This window comes from Eschrichtius robustus, chromosome 13, assembly GCF_028021215.1.
Source record: "Eschrichtius robustus isolate mEscRob2 chromosome 13, mEscRob2.pri, whole genome shotgun sequence".
NCBI lineage: Eukaryota > Metazoa > Chordata > Mammalia > Artiodactyla > Eschrichtiidae > Eschrichtius > Eschrichtius robustus.
Window position 1 is genome coordinate 51,453,745 of NC_090836.1, and position 19,569 is coordinate 51,473,313.

At 39.5% G+C, this 19,569-nt stretch overlaps 1 protein-coding gene across 10 annotated transcripts in view; it reads right to left on the minus strand.

Annotated features, from left to right (window-relative positions):
- The window catches only part of TAFA2 (TAFA chemokine like family member 2), a 537,069-nt gene that overhangs the window by 144,586 nt on the left and 372,914 nt on the right, over positions 1 to 19,569 (minus strand). The window lies entirely within an intron of this gene.

The following is a 19,569-nucleotide window of genomic DNA, read 5'->3' on the forward strand; positions in this document are numbered from 1 at the left end:
AGGTCATGTTTAATGATAGAGTAAAAAGTCATACCTCAAATAGTCTAAATCTAAAATCTTTATATTAACTACTATATTGCTAAGGGGTAAGTGAAATATATAAGATATAATCCATCTGCATTTATTTATAAGGGAGATAAAATATACGTCCATCACCCTCTGCCTTCTCAGGTTTGGATCCTATCTTGAACTCTAATCTTGTTTGACTTACATTCTTGCCTTCACTCTACTGCAAGTTTGTGAGGTCACTTCCTGACCTAGCTTGACTCTTCTTCCTCTTGAGTTCTCTAAGTTATCTTTTTCTTTACACCTTCACTTCCAAAATACTCTATCCCCAAAAGTATGACTCAGTGGTGGCAATGATGGCTGATTAATTTTGAAGAGAAGTCATTCACACTGATAAGTGGATGAAAAAATAAATTGATATATTACTTATATTTAATATGGGTATACATGAACACTTCTTGGCCTGGGGAAGTTGTGCACGCTGATTCAGATGTTGAGGAGACAGCATAGTATGACTAAGAACACAGACTCACTCCCGAGTCAGACTGTTTGGATTTGAGTCCAGGCCCTCCTCGTTTTTAATTGTGTCATCTAATGTGAGTTTCTGGATCTCCTGCCTCAGTTTCTTCTTCTCTAATATGGGATATGTTTGTGAAAAGCCTAGCCCAATGGCTGGCATGTATAAGGGCTCAAAAACTATGAGATTGGAAAGTGTTCAGTCATTTGGATGTTTTGTTCCTTGAGTGCATGAGAAGCCTGTGGAGGGAGATGACTGGAGGGAATTTCAGTGGCTCCAATAGCTGGAAGTCCTCCATGGACCTTGGTCTTGTGACATGTCTAGATAATGTACAAAGGAATAGGTGTTTGACCTTTCAGATTAGATTGCTTGGTTTAAAATCTGGCTTCCTGCCTACTTTCTATATGACTTTGGATAAATTACTTAACTAAGAGTATTTTTATTGTATTTAAAATGAGAAGGGGAGACCTTCAAGATGGCGGAGGAGTAAGATGTGGAGATCACCTTCCTCCCCACAAATACATCTACATGTGGAACAACTCCTACAGAACACCTACTGAACGCTGGCAGAAGACCTCAGACTTCCCAAAAGGAAAGAAACTCCCCACGTACCTGGGTAGGGCAAAAGAAAAAACAGAGACAAAAGAATAGGGACAGCACCTGCCCCTCTGGGAGGGAGGTGTGAAGAAGGAAAAGTTTCCACACACTAGGAAGCCCCTTCGTGGGCGGAGACTGCTGGTGGCGGAGGGCGGAAGATTCGGAGCCACAGAGGAGAGCGCAGCAATAGGGGTGCGGAGGGCAAAGTGGAGAGATTCCCGCACAGAGGATCGGTGCTGACCAGCACTCACCAGCCTGACAGGCTTGTCTGCTCACTCGCCGGGATGGGTAGGGGCTGGGAGCTGAGGCTCCAGCTTCGGAGGTCAGATCCCAGGGAGAAGACTGGGGTTGGCTGCGTGAACACAGCCTGAAGGGGGCTAGTACACCACAGCTAGCAAGCAGGGAGTCTGGGACAAAGTCTGGAACTGCCTAAGAGGCAAGAGACCATTGTTTTGGGGTGTGCAAGCAGAGGGGATATAGAGCGCCGCCTAAACGAGCTCCAGAGATGGATGCGAGCTGCACCTATCAGTGCGGACACCAGAGGCGGGCATGAAATGCTAAGGCTGCTGCTGCAGCCACCAAGAAGCCTGTGTGCAAGCACAGGTCACTATCCACACCTCCCCTCCCAGAAGCCTGTGCAGCCTGCCACTGCCAGGGTCCCATGATCCAGGAACCACTTCCCCGGAAGAACCCATGGGGTGACTAAGGCTGTTGCAACGTCATGCTGGCCTCTGCCGCTGCAGGCTCACCCACATTCCATACCCCTCCCTCTCCCCGGCCTGAGTGAGCCAGAGGCCCCTAATCAGCTGCTGCTTTAACCCCATCCTGTCTGAGTGAAGAACAGATGCCCTAAGGCGACCTACACGCAGAGGAAGGGCCAAATCCAAAGCTGAACCCCAGAACCTGTGAGAACAAAGAAGAGAAAGGGAAACCTCTCCCAGCAGCCACAAGGAGCAAGAGAATAAATCTCCACAATCAATGTGATGTACCCTGCATCTCTGGAATACCTGAATAGACAATGAATCATCCCAAAATTGAGGCGGTGGTCTTTGTGTGATTTTGTCTGTAGAGCTTCGCTTTTACCATTTGTCCTAGGGTTCTGTCTATACTTTTTTTTGTTTTTTGGGTTTTTTTTAGTATAGTTTTTTAGCTCTTCTTATCATTGGTGGATTTGTTTTTTGGTTTGGTTGCTCTCTTCTTTCTTTCTTTTTTTATTACTTTTTAATTTTTAATAATTATTTTTTATTTTAATAACTATATTTTATTTTATTTTTTTCTTTCTTCCTTTCTTTTTTTCTCCCTTTTCTTCTGAGGTGTGTGGCTGACAGGGTCGTGGTGATCCCAGCTGGGTGTCAGGCATGTGCTTCTGAGGTGGGAGAGCTGAGTTCAGGACTTTGGTCCACGAGAGACCTCCCAGTTCCATGTAATATCAAATGGCAAAAGCTCTCCCAGAGATCTCTATCTCAACGCTAAGACCCAACTCCACTCAAAACCAGTAGCCACAGTGCTGGACACCCTACACCAAACAACTAGCAAGGCAGGACCACAACCCCACCCATTAGCAGAGAGGCTGCCTAAAATCATAATAAGGTCATAGACACCCCAAAATACACCACCAGACGTGGATGTGCCCACCAGAAAGACAAGATCCAGCCTCATCCACCAGAACTCAGGCACTAGTTCCCTACACCAGGAAGCCTACACAACCCACTGAACCAACCTTAGCCACTGGGGACAGATACCAAAAACAACGGGAACTACAAACCTGCAGTCTGTGAAAAGGAGACCCCAAACACAGGAAGATAAGCAAAATGAGACGACAGAAAACCACACAGCAGATGAAGGAGCAGGGTCAAAGCACACCAGACTTAACAAATGAAGAGGAAATAGGTAGTCTACCTGAAAAAGAATTCAGAATAATGATAGTAAGGATGATCCAAAATCTTGGAAATAGAATAGACAAAATGCAAGAAACATTTAACAAGGACGTAGAAGAACTAAAGAGGAACCAAGCAATGATGAAAAACACAATAAATGAAATTTAAAATACTCTAGATGGGATCAATAGCAGAATAACTGAGGCAGAAGAAAGGATAAGTGACCTGGAAGATAAAATGGTGGAAATAACTACTACAGAGCAGGATAAAGAAAAAAGAATGAAAAGAACTGAGGACAGTCTCAGAGACCTCTGGGACAACATTAAATGCACCAACATTCGAATTATAGGGGTCCCAGAAGAAGAAGAGAAAAAGAAAGGGACTGAGAAAATATTTGAAGAGATTATAGTTGAAAACTTCCCTAATATGGGAAAGGAAATAGTTAATCAAGTCCTGGAAGCACAGAGAGTCCCATACAGGTTAAACCCAAGGAGAAACACGCCAAGACACATATTAATCAAACTGTCAAAAATTAAATATAAGGAAAACATATTAAAGGCAGCAAGGGAAAAAAAACAAATAACACACAAGGGAATCCCCATAAGGTTAACATCTGATCTTTCAGCAGAAACTCTGCAAGGCAGAAGGGAGTGGCAGGATATACTTAAAGTGATGAAGGAGAAAAACCTACAACCAAGATTACTCTACCCAGCAAGGATCTCATTCAGATTCGATGGAGAAATTAAAACCTTTACAGACAAGCAAAAGCTGAGAGAGTTCAGCACCACCAAACCAGCTTTACAACAAATGCTAAAGGAACTTCTCTAGGCAAGAAACACAAGAGAAGGAAAACACCTACAATAACAAACCCAAAACATTTAAGAAAATGGGAATAGGAACATACATATCGATAATTACCTTGAATGTAAATGGATTAAATGCTCCCACCAAAAGACACAGGCTGGCTGAATGGATACAAAAACAAGACCCATATATATGCTGTCTACAAGAGACCCACTTCAGACCTAGAGACACATACAGACTGAAAGTGAGGGGATGGAAAAAGATATTCCATGCAAATGGAAGTCAAAAGAAAGCTGGAGTAGCAATTCTCATATCAGACAAAATAGACTTTAAAATAAAGACTATTACAAGAGACAAAGAAGGACACTATATAATGATCAAGGGATCGATCCAAGAGGAAGCTATAACAATTGTAAATATTTATGCACCCAACATAGGAGCACCTCAATACATAAGGCAAATACTAACAGCCATAAAAGGGGAAATCAACAGCAACACAATCATAGTAGGGGACTTTAACACCCCACTTTCACCAATGGACAGATCATCCAAAATGAAAATAAATAAGGAAACACAAGCTTTAAATGATACATTAAACAAGATGGACTTAATTGATATTTATAGGACATTCCATCCAAAAAAAACCAGAATACACTTTCTTCACAATTACTCATGGAACATTTTCCAGGATAGATCATATCTTGGGTCACAAATCAAGCCTTGGTAAATTTAAGAAAATTGAAATCTTATCACTACCTTTTCCAACCAAAACGCTATGAGACAAGATATCAATTACACGAAAAAAACTGTAAAAAGTACAAACACCTGGAGGCTAAACAATACGCCACTAAATAACCAAGAGATTACTGAAGAAATCAAAGAAGAAATAAAAAAATACCTAGAAACAAATGACAATGAAAACACGATGACCCAAAACCTGTGGGATGCAGCAAAAGCAGTTCTAAGAGGGAAGTTTAGAGCAATACAATGCTACCTCGAGAAACAAGAAAAATCTCAAATAAACAACCTAACCTTACACCTAAAGCAATTAGAGAAAGAAGAACAAAAACAAACCCCAAAGTTAGCAGAAGGAAAGAAATCATGAAGATCAGATCTGAAATAAATGAAAAGAAATGAAGGAAACGATAGGAAAGATCAATAAAACTAAAAGCTGGTTCTTTGAGAAGATAAACAAAATTGATAAACCATTAGCCAGACTTACCAAGAAAAAAGGGGAAAATACTCAAATCAATAGAAATAGAAATGAAAAAGCAGAAGTAACAACTGACACTGCAGAAATACAAAGGATCATGAGAAATTACTACAAGCAACTCTATTCCAATAAAATGGACAACCTGGAAGAAAAGGACAAGTTCTTAGAAAAGCACAACCTTCTGAGACAGAACCAGGAAGAAATAGAAAATATAAACAGACCAATCACAAGCACTGAAATTGAAACTGTGATTAAAAATCTTCCAACAAACAGAAGTCCAGGACCAGATGGCTTCACAGGTGACTTCTATGAAACATTTAGAGAAGAGCTAACAGCTATCCTTGTCAAACTCTTCCAAAATATAGCAGAGGGAGGAACACTCCCAAACTCATTTTACGATGCCACCATCACCCTGATACTAAAACCAGACAAAGATGTCACAAACAAAGAAAACTACAGGCCAATATCACTGATGAACATAGATGCAAAAATCCTCAACAAATTACTAGCAAACAGAATCCAACAGCACGTGAAAAGGATCATACACTGTGATAAAGTGGGGTAAGTCCCAGGAATGCAAGGATTCTTCATTATATGCAAATCAATCAATGTGATAAACCATATTAACAACTTGAAGGAGAAAAACCATACAATCATCTCAATGATGCAGAAAATGCTTTTGACAAAATTCAGCACCGACTTATAATAAAATCCCTCCAGAAAGTAGGCATATAGGGAACTTACCTCAACATAATAAAGGCCATATATGACAAACCAAAAGCCAACATCGTTCTCAATGGTGAAAAACTGAAACCATTTCCTCTAAGATCAGGAACAAGAAAAGGTTGTCCACTCTCACCACTATTATTCAACATAGTTTCGGAAGTTTTAGCCACAGCAATCAGAGAAGAATAAGAAATACAAGGAATCCAAATCGGAAAAGAAGTAAAGTTGTCACTGTTTGCAGATGACATGATACTATACATAGAGAATCCTAAAGATGGTATCAGAAAACTGCTAGAGCTCATCAATGAATTTGGTAAAGTAGCAGGATACAAAATTAATGCACAGAAATCTCTTGCATTCCTATCCACTAATGATGAAATATCTGAAAGAGAAATAAAGGAAACACTCCCATTTACCATTGCAACAAAAAGAATAAAATATCTAGGAATAAACCTACCTAAGGAGACAAAAGACCTATATGCAGAAAACTATAAGACACTAATGAAAGAAATTAAAGACGATACAAACAGATGGAGAGATATACCATGTTCTTGGATTGTAATAATCAACATTGTGAAAATGACTATACTACCCAAAGCAATCTACAGATTCAGTGCAATCCCTATGAAACTACAAATGGCATTTTTCACAGAACTAGAACAAAAAAATTTCACAATTCGTATGGAAACACAAAAGACCCGGAATAGCCAAAGCAATCTTGAGAAAGAAAAATGGAGCTGGAGGAATCAGTGTCCCTGACTTCAGACTGTACTACAAAGCTACAATAATCAAGACAGTATGGTACTGGCACAAAAACAGAAATACAGATCAATGGAACAGGATAGAAAGCCCAGAGGTAAACCCACCCACATATGGTCACCTTATCTTTGATAAAGGAGGCAAGAATATACAATGGAGAAAAGACAGCCTCTTCAATAAGTCGTGCTGGGAAAACTGGACAGCTACATGTAAAAGAATGAAATTAGAACACTCCCTAACACCATACACAAAAATAAACTCAAAATGGATTAAAGACCTAAATGTAAGGCCAGACACTATAAAACTCTTGGAGGAAAACATAGGCAGAACACTCTATGACATAAATCACAGCAAGATTCTTTTTGACCCACCTCCTAGAGAAAGGGAAATAAAAACAAAAATAAACAAATAAACCTACTGAAACTTAAAAGCTTTTGCACAGCAAAGGAAAACATAAACAAGACGAAAAGACAACCTCAGAATGAGAGAAAATATTTCCAAATGAAGCAACTGACAAAGGATTAATCTCCAAAATTTTCAAGCAGCTCATGCAGCTCAATATCAAAAAAACAAACAACCCAATCCAAAAATGGGCAGAAGACCTACATAGACATTGCTCCAAAGAAGATATACAGATTGACAACAAACACATGAAAGGATGCTCAACATCACTAATCATTAGAGAAATGCAAATCAAAACGACAATGAGGTATCACCTCACACCAGTCAGAATGGCCATTGTCAAAAAATCTAGAAACAATAAATGCTGGAGAGGGTGTGGAGAAAAGGGAACCTTCCTGCCCTTTTGGTGGGAATGTAAATTGATACAGCTACTATGGAGAACAGTATGGAGGTTCCTTAAAAAACTAAAAATAGAACTACCATATGACCCAGCAATCCCACTACTGGGCATATACCCTGAGAAAACCATAATTCAAAAAGAGTCATGTACCACAATGTTCATTGCAGCTCTATTTACAATAGCCAGGACATGGAAGCAACCTAAGTGTCCATCAACAGATGAATGGATAAAGAAGATGTGGCACATATATACAATGGAATATTACTCAGCCATAAAAAGAAACGAAATTGAATTATTTTAGTGAGGTGGATGGACCTAGAGTCTGTCATACAGAGTGAAGTAAGTCAGAAAGAGAAAAACAAATACCGTATGCTAACACATATATATGGAATCTAAAAACAAAAATAAAATGTTTCTGAAGAACCTAGGGGCAGGGCAGGAATAAAGACGTAGACGTGGAGAATGGGCTTGAGGACACGGGGAGGGAGAAGGGTAAGCTGGGACGAAGTGAGAGAGTGGCATGGACATATATACACTACCAAATGTAAAATAGATAGCTAGTGGGGAGCAACTACATAGCACAGGGAGATAAGCTCAGTGCTTTGTGACCACCTAGAGGGGTGGGGTAGGGAGGGTGGGTGGGAGACACAAGGGGGAGGAGATATAGGTATATATGTATATGTATAGCTGATTCACTTTGTTATAAAGCAGAAACTAAGACAACATTGTAAAGCATTTATACCCCAATAAAGATGTTAAAAAAAAAAGAGAATTTAGAAAAAATAAATTCTGCAACCAAAAAAAAAAAAATGAGAATAACAACAATATCTACCTCATAGTGTTGTTCGTATGAAAACGAAATGAGATAGTTCATGAAAAGAATTTAACACTATGCATAGAAGATAATAAATGCTCAATAAGTATTAACCATTACTATGGTCATTACTTGGTTAGACCAGCATTTCCCTAATCTGTGTGTTCTGTGACGCATCACTTTCACAGAACGTTAATACGGTATTCGTGAAAAACAAAGGAGGCAAATGGATTTGCAAAATTCTGGGTTCAACAAACTTAACCAGATTTTTTCTTTTTTTTAACCAGAGGCGTATCTGAGTGTGCAGCATTTTCCAGAAACCTTTCTTCACAGTGTAATACATGATATTTATGTCCTCAGGAAGTGTCTTAAAGAAATAATCTGGTTTAGTATTCACTCTCAGTAAACCAAATGCCCATTTAAAATCTTCCATTCTATTGCCTTTGTGTTTGTTTTGCGGAGCGGGCACTCTTACTACTAGCTTTGTTATGAGCTTCTACTTTTCTCACATTTTTGCAGCCATCCTGCCTCCTCTTCTACATCCAATCCCTGTGACCATATTGGACTGTATATCCTATAACAGAATGAACAGTTTAGCAAAATTCATCTGACAAGAAGAGCTGCTTAGCATAATTCTTGATAATTGGTTTCCCATAGCAAAGGGCCTCTGCTACAAGGTCAATGACCCATTGTATTTTCCGTACCATTGTCCACCCACCAAATGGGATGACAGAACTGACAGCTGGTCAGACTGGTAACTAGACACATGGAAACAGAAACACCACAAAGTCACCAGGCTGTCAAACTAAAAAAGGAAGGAGAATGCAGGTCAACATTTGGAAGTCTGTAAAGACCCCTGTCTTCCCTCTCATACCACCCCCACGCCAGTCCAGTCAATTACCATGTTCTGTCAATACTATTTCCTGAATATCTCTTAATCTTACACACTTATTTCCATACCTACTGCAATACTGCAATTCAGACCACCAAAATTTCTCATGGGCAACACACAGCTTCCTAACTGGACTTCCTGCTGCCAATATTGCCATCCTCTGGAATTGAAGGCAGGGTCTGTGTCTGCTTTTTCCATGACTCTATTTGCCATATATAGTACTTAGTAAGTGCCTGATAAATACTGTTGACTGAGTGTAAGGCATTCTCTATGCTGTAGTCAAACATGTAACTATGATCATGAGACACCCTTCATATGATTATAACCTTCACATGATTCCTTTCTATTTCGAAAAAAAAAAAAAAAAGAAGGCCATAATCCTTAGCAGGGTTATACAAAACTTGTATTGGTATCAGGGAAAAAAACAAAAACACTTTTCTCTTTACGTCTCCAATCTTATTTTACGCCATTCTTCCCCATCTCTCTCTCCACATACACTCAGAGTCAGTATTTTAACTCTACGAAATTTCTTCCAGGGCTTCCAGCTAAATCTCACCTCCTTGTCCCCTGAAACATATTAGCCACCCACCCCTCACCCCATCCACTCTTCAAAATGCTAACTTCTATTCATTGGTCAGGGTGCAGGTTAGAATTCCTCCTATAGGGTTTGGACAAGACCTCGTTAAGTGCCCTACTTTATACATACTAGGCACTTGCTACATGTAATATAATTTTCTATTTACTTATCTCCATCCCTCACTGTCATACAACATTCCTAAAGATAGGGACTGTGCACCACACATTTGGAAATACCTAGGGCCTGGCCCAACTTTCAGCTCAATAACTAGCAGATGAGTATTTGCTGAATGCTGGTCATGTCATGTGGTAGAGCCAAATATATTGTGTACTTGCCAACATGAGCCGGAAGCAAGTATGTGTCACTATTTTAGGATAAAACTAGGAAGGGACACACAGGAAGAAGAAAGTGGGAAAGGGGTAGGAGGGGGGAAGAAAAGAAAGGGCACAGTGGATAAGAAGAAAAAGGGAAGGGAGAAATCCAATCTGTAATGTGATTTATTCTAACTGATTTTTAAATAACAACCAAGTTGGAGCAAACTGAAGTATAATAGAGCAATGAAGGATTTTGGACAAAGGGGCATCACCAAAGAAGAAAACCCAAAAGAAAAAAAGCCGAATGATACACTTCTTCTGGACTTTGTACAAGGGCACAGAAGGAGGGTGCATTCACTTCTCATTCAATGTGCTAAACACCAGGGATCAGTTTAAAAACTTCCACCACACTCAAGGGCCGAAGGCACTTTCAGAATTGTCACATTTATCTGTTAAAAAAAAAAAAAGCAAAATTTAAGTGAATTTTATAACAGCAAAAGCTGAGGGAAGAAGAAACTGGAAACTGAAGGATAAATTCAGAAAGGATGAAACCTTGAAATTGCTCCCCAAGCAGCAGCAGCTGGCAAGACAAGGGAAACAGGATAATTGAGAAATGGTAACCTTGGCAGTGAAGGATATTGAAGTGAAAAGTTGTCAAAGTAGAGGACTGACAATTAAATCTCCAGATTTTCTTCTGCTCTTCTCTTCTGTATTACATGTTTCAGTTATATTCACTGAGATGTAGATGTTTGAATGGTGTTAAAACCCTTTGCCTCCCCACTGATGTTAAAAGTGCACTTAATTATAAATAAGCAAGAGCTGAAAAACTGTTATGCTGCTAGAAAAATCACTTCCCTATAAAAAAAGAAGGTAAGTTTAACTGATCTAAAGAAGAGAAGATGGAAGGGGAAAAAAGGTGGGAAAGGCTTATATACAAAGGAGATAAAAGCTGGGGCCCAGAATCCAAGCACCTGGCCTCACCCAGAGCTTAAGGCACTTCTGTGGCAATACATAACAAAAGTCTTTTTAGGACATTTCTCTACATTGATCTAACATTCATACCCACCTAGTATTAACTAGTTACAATGACATGAACTTTAATTGCCACATCTAGTACAGGAATTTAACCTTGAAGTAGAATGCTCCAACTGATAAGTCAAGTTCCTTCTCTCCTGATAGGGACCAGAATGAGACTTAAAGAATGTAAATTGAATAATACTGCCCCCCATTCCTTGCTGAAAACCTCAGAATTTACCTACCTATCAAAATGAGATTAAAAATCTAAATTTCTCACTGGAGAGAAAGTTCATCATCTCCCCCCCTCAACCTCTCTGACCTTACTTCACAGCCCTGTTCCCCTCCTTCCCTACACTTCAGCCACATTGGCCTTCCCTCTGTCCCTCTGTCAGAGCACATGACCACCGGTTGACCCTCAAGCTGTACCCAGGCAGTCTGAGGGTCCTCACTCCCTCCCCTGTCCTTGGAATGGACATTCTGCCCACCGTGCCCACAGTGGGAGCTGTTCCAAGGACGTAGCCTTGAGAGAGTAATGTGTCGCTGAGACCATCTGGACTGAATACGTGACTGAACCCCAGTAAAGCCTCTTAAGATTTGCTGGGCAGGTGTGGAGATCTACTCATCTTCTAGCACCCAAGACAAGCTTGTAAGTTCCCTTGCTTGTTAAATGTGCCACCTAGCAATCTGGAGTGGTCTCTCTTTCTTGGGTCTCTCCTTGCCCTCCACATATTGGAGCCGGTTTCAGATTTCACCCTGGAAGCTCCAAGGGTGCAAACCAATGCCCCTGTGCCAAGCTTGTTCTAGACCTCACATTAAATGTTAGCTCTGCCTTGAAGGCTCTCCCTCTAGTCTTTGCATGGTCAATTTCAGTTCATGACCACCTCCACAGAGAGCACCTCCTGAGTATCTTGCCCTTCAGAGTCCAGAGACACCCACACCAGTCTCTCTTGCTCCCAATATCCTGTAGTGCAGATCTTCCTCAACTTACAATGGGGTTACATCCAGATAAACCCATTGTAAGTTGAAAATGCTTTGATACACCTAACCTACAAAACATCATAGCTCAGCCTAGTCTACCTTAAACATGCTCAGAACACTTACACTAGCCTACAGTTGGGCAAAACCATCTAACATAAAGCCTATTTTATAATGAAGTGTTGAATATCTCATTAATTTATTGAATACTGTACTGAAAATGAAAAACAGAATGGTTGTATGGGTGCAGAATGGTTCTAAGTGCAGAAGTTGTTTACCCTTGGGATCACGTGGCTGAAGGAAGCTGCAGTTCGCCCATGTTGCCCAGTATCAGGAGCAAGTATTGTACCATATACTGCTAGCCTGGTTGAAGATCAAAATTCAAAATTCAAAGTATAGGTTCTACCGAATGTATATAACTTTCCCACTATGGTAAGTTAAACCATTGTAAATTGGGGACCATCTGTATTTTCTTCATTTATTATAATCTGAAATTATCTTATTCACTTATTTATATATTTGAGGTATTTATTTTCTTCTTTCTCCCATTAAAATGTTATTTCTATGAGGGAAGATCCTTTTTTTTTTGCCACACCATGCAGAACTTCCCCAATCAGGGATCGAACCTGTGCCCCCCACATTGGAAGCATGGAATCTTAACCACTGGACCACCAGGGAAGTCTAAGATCCTCTCTATTAGTCACTGCTCCAGCACACAGAACAATACCTACATCACAGAAAATCAATGTATGTTTGATGAAGGAACGAGTGCATTGATCTTAGAATCAGAACAAATGAATCCTTTTTAATGGAGAAGTTTCATTACTTCTTCTATTTTAAACAGCTAAATGTCTGCTACACTCAGCAGCTGAGAATGCCAATGGAAAGAACAGTGTACATACTGATGGAGTGATACAAAATGAAGTGAGGAGACTGGGAGATGAAAACAAATGAAAGCAGACTAAATTACTCTTTCAAGAGACATGCTGAGAAGGGAAGTAAAGATAAAATGGTAGCAAAAGAGACAGACTTGAATAGGTGATGGGAAAGAGCTAGAAGTAAGAGATAAGTTAAAAATACCAATGTCAGGGTAGACTAAGATGATTAAAAGTTTTTGTAAACGTCTATGCTCTACAAATATTTTATTATTACAATATTATTATTATTACCATAAGTTACTGTTATTATTATTACTTTTAATTTCCCTATTTTACTTTATTTATTTTTTAATTTTTTAATTTAATTTTATTTATTTTTTTATACAGCAGGTTCTTATTAGTCATCAATTTTATACACAGCAGTGTATACATGTCAAACCCAATCGCCCAATTCATCACACCACCACTCCCACCCCTCCGCCGATTTCTGCCCTTGGTGTCCATACCTTTGTTGTCTACATCTGTGTCTCAATTTCTGCCCTGCAAACCAGTTCACCTGCACTATTTTTCTAGATTTCCATTTCTATCGTATGCTTTAATATACGATATGTGTTTTTCTCTTTCTGACACACTTCACTCTGTATGACAGTCTCTAGATCCATCCATGTCTCAACAAATGACCCAATATCGTTCCTTTTTATGGCTGAGTAATATTCCATTCTATATATGTACCACATCTTCTCTATCCATCCGTCTATCGATGGGCATTTAGGTTGCTTCCATAACCTGGCTATTGTAAATAGTGCTGCAATGAACATTGGGGTGCATGTGTCTTTTTGAATTATGGTTTTCTCTAGGTATATGCCCAGTAATGGGATTGCTGGATCCTATGGTAATTCTAGTTTTACTTTTTTAAGGAACCTCCATACTGTTCTCCATAGTGGCTGTTTATCAATTTACATTCCCACCAACAGTGCAAGAGGGTTCCCTTTTCTCCACACCCTCTCCAGCATTTGTTGTTTGTAAATTTTCTGATGATGCCCATTCTAATTGGTGTGAGGTGATACCTCATTGTAGTTTTGATTTACATTTCTCTAATAATTAGTGATGTTGAGCATCTTTTCATGTGCTTCTTGGCCATCTGTATGTCTTCTTTGGAGAAATGTCTATTTAGGTCTTCTGCCCATTTTTGGATTGGGGTGTTTGTTTTTTTAATATTGAGCTGCATGAGATGTTTATATATTTTGGAGATTAATCCTTTGTCCGTTGATTCGTTTGCAAATATTTTCTCCCACTCTGAGGGCTGTCTTTTTGTCTAGTTTGTGGTTTCCTTTGCTGCGCAAAAGCTTTGAAGTTTCACTAAGCCCCATTTGTTTATTTTTGGTTTTATTTCCATTACTCTAGGAGGTGGATCAAAAAAGATCTTGCTGTGATTTATGTCAAAGAGTGTTCTTCCTATGTTTTCCTCTAAGAGTTTTATAATGTCCGGTCTGATATTTAGGCCTCTAATCCATTTTGAGTTTATTTTTGTGTATGGTGTTAGGGAGTGTTCTAATTTCATTCTTTTACATGTAGCTGCCCAGTTTTCCCAGCACCATTTATTGAAGAGACTGTCTTTTCTCCATTGTATATCCTTGCCTCCTTTGTCATAGATTAGTTGACCATAGGTGCGTGGGTTTATCTCTGGGCTTTCTATCTTGTTCCATTGATCTATGTTTCTGTTTTTGTGCCAGTACCATATTGTCTTGATTACTATAGCTTTGTAGTACAGTCTGAAGTCAGGGATTCTGATTCCTACAGCTCCATTTTTTTCCCTCAAGACTGCTTTGGCTATTCCGGGTCTTTTGTGTCTCCATACAAATTTTAAGATTTTTTTGTTCTAGTTCTGTAAAAAATGCCATTGGTAATTTGGTAGGGATTGCATTGAATCTGTAGATTGCTTTGGGTAGTGTAGTCATTTTCACAATGTTGATTCTTCCAATCCAAGAACATGGTATACCTCTCAATCTGTCGGTATCATCTTTAATTTCCTTCATCAGTGTCTTATAGTTTTCTGCATACAGCTCTTTTGTCTCCCTAGGTAGGTTTATTCCTAGGTATTTTATTGTTTTTGTTGCAATGGTAAACGGGAGTGTTTCCTTAATTTCTCTTTCAGGTTTTTCATCATTAGTGTATAGGAATGCAAGAGATTTCTGTGCATTAATTTTGTATCCTGCTACTTTACCAGATTCATTGATTAGCTCTAGTAGTTTTCTGGTGGCATCTTTAGGATTCTCTATGTATAGTATCATGTCATTTGCAAACAGTGACAGTTTTACTTCTTCTTTTCCAATCTGTATTCCTTTTATTTCTTTTTCTTCTCTGATTGCCATGGCCAGGACTTCCAAAACTATGTTGAATAATAGTGGTGAGAGTGGACATCCTTTTCTTGTTCCTGATTTTAGAGGAAATGCTTTCAGTTTTTCACCATTGAGAATGATGTTTGCTGTGGGTTTGTTGTATATGGCCTTTATTATGTTGAGGTAGGTTTCCTCTATGTCCACCTTCCAGAGGGTTTTTATCATAAATGGGTGTTGAATTTTGTCAAAAGCTTTTTCTGCATCTATTGAGATGATCATATGGTTTTTATTCTTCAGCTTGTTAATATGGCATATCACATTGATTGATCTGCGTATATTGAAGAATACTTGCATTCCTGGGATAAATCTCACTTGATCATAGTGTATGATCCTTTTAATGTGTTGTTGGATTCTGTTTGCTAGTATTTTGTTGAGGATTTTTGAATCTATATTCATCAGTGATATTGGTCTGTAATTTTTCTTTTTTTGTAGTATCTTTGTCTGGTTTTGCTATCAGGGTGATGGTGGCCTCATAGAATTAGTTTGGGAGTGTTCCTTCCTCTGTAATTTTTTGGAAGAGCTTGAGAAGTATGGGTGTTAGCTCTGCTCTAAATGTTTGATAGAATTCACCTGTGAAGTCATCTGGTCCTGGACATTTGTTTGTTGGAAGATTTTTAATCACAGTTTCAATTTCATTACTTGTGATTGGTCTGTTTATATTTTCTATTTCTTCCTGGTTCAGTCTTGGAAGCTTATACCATTCTAAAAATGTGTCCATTTCTTCCAGGTTGTCCATTTTATTGGCATAGAGTTGCTTGTGGTAGTCTCTTACGATGCTTTGTATTTTTGCGGTGTCTGTTGTAACTTCTCCTTTTTCATTTCTAATTTTATTGATTTGAGTCCTCTCCCTCTTTTTCTTGATGAGTCTGGCCAGTGGTTTATCAATTTTGTTTATCTTCTCAAAGAACCAGCTTTTAGTTTCATTGATCTTTGCTATTGTTTTCTTTGTTTCTATTTCACTTATTTCTGCTCTGATCTTTATGATTTCTTTCCTTCTGCTAACTTTGGGTTTTGTTTGTTCTTCTTTCTCTAGCTCCTTTAGGTGTAAGGTTAGATTGTTTATTTGAGATTTTTCTTGTTTCTTGAGGTAGGCTTTTATAGCTATAAACTTCCCTCTTAGAACTGCTTTTGCTGCATCCCATAGGTTTTGGATGGTCCTGTTTTCATTGTCATTTTTTTCTAGGCATTTTTTGATTTCCTCTTTGATTTCTTCAGTGATCTCTTGGTTATTTAGCAATGTATTGTTTAGCCTCCATGTGTTTGTACTTCTTACAGATTTTTTCCTGTAATTGCTATGTAGTCTCCTAGCATTGTGGTTAGAAAAGATGCTTGATATGATTTCAATTTTCTTAAATTTATTGAGGCTTGATTTGTGACCCAAGATGTGATCTATCCTGGAGAATGTTCTACGCACACTTGAGAAGAAAGTGTAATCTGCTGTTTTTGGATGGAAGGTCCTATAAATATCAATTAAATCTATCTCGTCTATTGTGTCATTTAAAGCTTGTGTTTCCTTATTTATTTTCATTTTGGATGATCTGTCCATTGGTGAAAGTGGGGTGTTAAAAGTCCCCTACTATTATTGTGTTACTGTCGATTTCCACTTTTATAGCTGTTAGCAGTTGCCTTATGTATTGAGGTGCTCCTATGTTGGGTGCATATATAATTGTTATATCTTCTTCTTGGATTGATCCCTGGATCATTATGTAGTGTCCTTCCTTGTCTCTTGTAACATTATTTTAAAGTCTATTTTGTCTGATATGAGTATTGCTGCTCCAGCTTTCTTTTGATTTCCGTTTGCATGGAATGTCTTTTTCCATCCTCTCACTTTCAGTCTGTATGTGTCCCTAGGTCTAAAGTGGGTCTCTTATAGACAGCATGTATATGGGTCTTGTTTCTGTATCCATTCAGCAAGCCTGTGTCTTGTGGTTGGAGCATTTAATCCATTCACGTTTAAAGTAATTATCGATATGTATGTTCTTATTACCATTTTCTTAATTGTTTTGGGTTTGTTTTTGTAGGTCCTTTTCTTCTCTTGTGTTTCCCACCTAGAGAAGTTCCTTTAGCATTTGTTGTAGAGCTGGTTTGGTGGTGCTGAATTCTCTTAGCTTTTGCTTGTCTGTAAAGCTTTTGATTTCTCCATCATATCTGAATGAGATCCTTGCTGGGTAGAGTAATCTTGTTTGTAGATTCTTCCCTTTCATCACTTTATCATGCCACTCCCTTCTGGCTTGTAGAGTTTCTGCTGAGAAATCAGCTGTTAACCTTATCGGAGTTCCCTTGTATGTTATTTGTCATTTTTCCCTTGCTGCTTTCAATAATTTTTCTTTGTCTTTAATTTTTGCCAATTTGATTACTATGTGTCTCGGCATGTTTCTCCTGGTGGGTTTATCCTGTATGGGACTCACTGCGCTTCCTGGACTTGGGTGGCTATTTCCTTTCCCATGTTAGGGAAGTTTTTGACTATAATCTCTTCAAATATTTTCTCTGCTCCCTTCTCTCTCTCTTCTCCTTCTGGGACCCCTATAATGTGAATGTTGTTGTGTTTAGTGTTGTCCCAGAGGTCTCTTAGGCTGTCTTCATTTCTTTTCATTCTTTTTTCTTTATTCTGTTCTGCAGCAGTGAATTCCACCATTCTGTCTTCCAGGTCACTTATCCGTTCTTCTGCCTCAGTTATTCTGCTACTGATTCCTTCTAGTGTAGTTTTCATTTCAGTTATTGTAATGTTCATCTCTGTTTGTTCTTTAATTCTTCTATGTCTTTATTAAACATTTCTTGCATCTTCTTGATCTTTGCCTCCATTCTTTTTCTGAGGTCCTGGATCATCTTCACTATCATTATTCTGAATTGCTTTTCTGGAAGGTTGCCTATCTCCATTTCATTTTATTGTTTTTCTGGGGTTTTATCTTGTTCCTTCATCTGGTACATAGCCCTCTGCCTTTTCATCTTGTCTATCTTTCTGTGAATGTGGTTTTTGTTCCACAGGCTGCAGGATTGTAGTTCTTCTTGCTTCTGCTGTCTGCCTTCTGGTGGATGAGGCTACCTAAGAGGCTTGTGCAAGTTTCCTGATGGGAGGGACTGGTGGTGGGTAGAGCTGGGTGTTGCTCTGGTGGGCAGAGCTCAGTAAAACTTTAATCCACTTGACTGCTGATGGGTGGGGCTCAGTTCCCTCCCTGTTGGTTGTTTGGCCTGAGGCAACCCAACACTGGAGACTACCTGGGCTCTTCGGTGGGGCTAATGGCAGACTCTGGGAGGGCTCATGCCAAGGAGTACTTCCCACAACTTCTGCTGCCAGTGTCCTTGTCCCCATGGTGAGTCACAGCCATCCCCTGCCTCTGCAGGAGACCCTCCAACACTAGCAGGTAGGTCTGGTTCAGTCTCCCCTGGGGTCACTGCTCCTTCCCCTTGGGTCCCAATGCGCACACTATTTTGTGTGTGCCCTCCAAGAGTGGAGTCTCTGTTTCCCCCAGTCCTGTCGAAGTCCTGCAATCAAATTCCACTAGGCTTCAAAGTCTGATTCTCTAGGAATTCCTCCTCCCGTTGCTGGACCCCCAGGTTGGGAAGCCTGAAGTGGGGCTCAGAACCTTCACTCCAGTGGGTGGACTTCTATGGTATGTGTTCTCCAGTTTGTGAGTCACCCACCCAGCAGTTATGGGATTTGATTTTACTGTGATTGCGCCCCTCGACCATCTCATTGTGGCTTCTCCTTTGTCTTTGGATGTGGGGTATCTTTTTTGGTGAGTTCCAGTGTCTTCCTGTCGATGATTGTCCAGCAGCTAGCTGTGATTCTGGTGTTCTCACAAGAGGGAGTGAGAGCACATCCTTCTACTCCGCCATCTTGGTTCAGGGCCCCTCAGTGGAAGGTTCGTTTCTTTAAGCCGGGGTTCTCAAACTTGAGCGTGCATCATTTGATCACCTGGAAGGCTTGGACCCCAGTCCCAGGGCTTCTGACTCAGGAGGTCTGGAGTGGAGCCCAAGACTTTGCATTTCTCACATATGCCCTGGTGCTGCTCTGCTCCACATACTGGGATCACAGTCTGAAAATCGCTGCCTAGAGCGATGGCTCTCAATACTGCCGGCAAGTCCTTCCCTATTTTATATAGAGACAAATGTATCTGCCAAAAATAAATTATCCTTTGTTTGCTGATAGGTTATTATAATAACCCTACTAAATAGGACATCTTGAGCCACAAATTTCACTGTATTGTTGGTTTTATCCAATAATAATGTCCAACTTGACTACCATTTATGATAAATACTATGACTCTATCTATGAGATCCAAGTTACTTACTGAAATAGCAATTATCTTTGAGGTAGACAGTGATATCCATATTGAGATTAGATAGATAGATAGGTAGGTAGATAGCTAGATAGGTAGGTAGATAGATAAAGATTAAATAG